Source organism: Zalophus californianus, chromosome 9 (assembly GCF_009762305.2).
Source record: "Zalophus californianus isolate mZalCal1 chromosome 9, mZalCal1.pri.v2, whole genome shotgun sequence".
NCBI lineage: Eukaryota > Metazoa > Chordata > Mammalia > Carnivora > Otariidae > Zalophus > Zalophus californianus.
The window spans coordinates 112,918,493-112,921,250 of record NC_045603.1 but is presented as its reverse complement, the minus strand read 5'-3'; positions in this window follow the sequence as shown (position 1 = coordinate 112,921,250).

The window sequence follows — 2,758 nt, the reverse complement described above, 5'->3', positions numbered from 1 at the left end:
ACCTGCCTCACAGTGTTATTCTTAAGGTTCAATGAACAAATGTGGGTAGAATATGTGGCATATTGGACGTGACCTGCAACAAGTACTCAATACATACTGCGTTTTTTCTGAGATTCCCTTTGGCAGAAAAGGTAACACACCAAAACCTCAGCCTGCCCATCAGTAAAGCCGAGAATGCAGATAAAGAAAAAAAGTACAAGACTCCTATAGAACTCTGGATCTGATTTTTCTTTCAGTTATCGTATTCCCTGGCTGTGTCCTAATGGGTCAGCCTAATTTTATGGAGAATTAAGATTTTTCTGAGAGGAGAGGACATTCAAGGGTGATCTCTCAATAGACATTGGCAACCTATCCTCCATCTACACTATTTTTTCCTGTTTTTAAACATTTTTTAAAATAGCAATGAATATTGCCATTCATTGATGAGTTATGGAGAATTTCTTTGGTGTTTGTTCAATCCTTGCCACTGAGGACTCGTCATCAAAGAAAATGAAAAGAGAACTTTCCTTTCCCTCTCGCATCTAGTGTGGCTAAGTCTTTGGACTTGGAGTTCTGGGCTCAATTTCCCCAGCCCAGTGCCTTGAGGTGTTACCTCAAGGTGGGACAAACTGGATCATCCCAGAGGAGGAGGGGCATAGCCACTTGGGGTTTTAACACATGGCGGAGACACAGCATTACTCTGATGGGAGAAGGAGACCAAGCAGGGGTCGGGCTCAGTGCAGTGGACGGGGATACCACCAGCAGAGCTGCTGCCTTGGAAAGAGAACTGAGGATCTCAGGTGCAACTATTAGTCCGAAAGCTAGATGATCTTACCCGATTTTCCTGGAACATGTAAGATTTGGAGTTCTTTTCTGCTCCCAAATGATGGAAAAAGACTCACAAAAACGACTGAGATTGGAAGGCTTGCCAGTCTGGTGGTTGGAGACAGAGAATGATTTAATTTAAGACAATAAAGAAACTTCCATATCTTGCACTACAGGCTGCAGAGCCATTCATCCCCCTACTCTACTTTTAGTCCCGTTTCATAGGGCTGCCCCTTTTACTCTTAACAATACCCTTCCTGCCCTTCTAGTAAAAACAAAACCTTTGAGGATGAGGGTAAGAGGCTTCTCTTTTGTAGTGCCCCAGACAAACCTGGAAAACAGCTTCAAGAGTGGTCAGTGACCAAGTTCAGACCCCACAGTAATCAGTGACTGGTCCGGGATGTGAACATAAGTGGCTGAAATCCACCTTTGGGAGGAAAGTCAGGCATGAAAGATGCAGAGACATTGGAAAGAATTCCACCTTCTCCTTTGTTGTTGTTGTTGTTGTTGCTATGGAAACATTCAAGTCAAAACATACAGGAGTGGAGCCACACCAAGACAGAAGGGACAGAACCTACCTATTCTCCCTTCCCTTTCCACCATCGTGTAGTTGGCCGATCACAGGGTCAAGTCATCACTGACATCCCTTCAGCTCTAGAATTCTAAATATTGAGTGTTGACAAGGTACTAAGCCAGACACTGTCATGGAAAGAAAAGACTTGAAAGCTCTGGAATCATGTGTTTGACCCTACCTCTGCCGATCGCTACCCAAATTACCAGCTCCCCATGATGCCCAGAACACTGGTGGGGCCTTCAGGGACCTGTCATGTTGTTAATAATATATGGCACAAAATACTTGCTAAGAACTAGGGTGAAGGAAGAGAGGCACTCAAGGATCAACCTGCATGACCCTGCAAATATCTCCTTAAGCTTTGTGCACCACTAATAATATAATTCTGACTTTTATGCAATAACTTCCATGTTAAGTCTCAGGAAGTCTTTAAGTCTCAAGAAAAAAACCATTGGACAGTCAGGGCAGATATTAAGGTCCCGATTTAATCAACAGAGAAACCGAGTCTCGAAAAGTGTATTTGAACGAAGTTCACAGCTGACCTGAGCTGAAACCCTTCCTTTTACTACCCCTTCAACTAGTCTCAGTTCCTGTCCTTCTTAATCCCTTCCAGTTGAAAGATTTGTGTTCCTCTGAACTAGTCCAATCTACTTGACTGACTTCTGACCTATTTCATAAGATTTAGGAACTAGAAAAGTCTCGAAAGGACCTGCATACTGGGGATGCTGTTTTATTGGTAAACAGTAAGACAGTTTCCATTTCTTGAGGTCACACGACTAGGTGAGACACTGCAAATCTGGTCCACCTACATTGATGGCAAATCCATGGTCATTCTGGCCTGTCTTGCATGGCTTTCCATGGCAGCGCACTGACCAGGGATCACCGCAAGCGAACCTCATAAGTGATGAAAGACTGCTCCTCCCTCAGTGGCTCTGGTTGCAGGCAGCCTCCTTCCTTTAGCCTGATGTGCCCTAGAAATGTTACTACTCTCTATATATGCCAGGAGAGGTTTGGGAAACATCTGTGTAATTCTGAAGTGAAATTCTTCACCGTGATAATCACCATCTAAGACAGGATACTGTAAAGACAGGTGAAGTTACTACAGTCACACTTGTGTTGTCATTTTTTGCTATTTCACTGTTTACATCTCTAAACCTCTCTGTTAACCTATAACCTTTAGGACCAGTAAGAAAAAAGTATAGTTTACTTAAGGCCATGTCAAATTTTTACAGCCATGTCCAATGTAGCCACAAGGAATCTATGGTTCCCGGCTAAGAACCACCAATCACTTCTGCAGGGAGAGAGGTTTAGAGCCAGGATGGATCTGACCAAGTTTGTCCCTCTTTATAGGCCACTTGGCAAGAGAGAGAAAGAGGGAGGGAA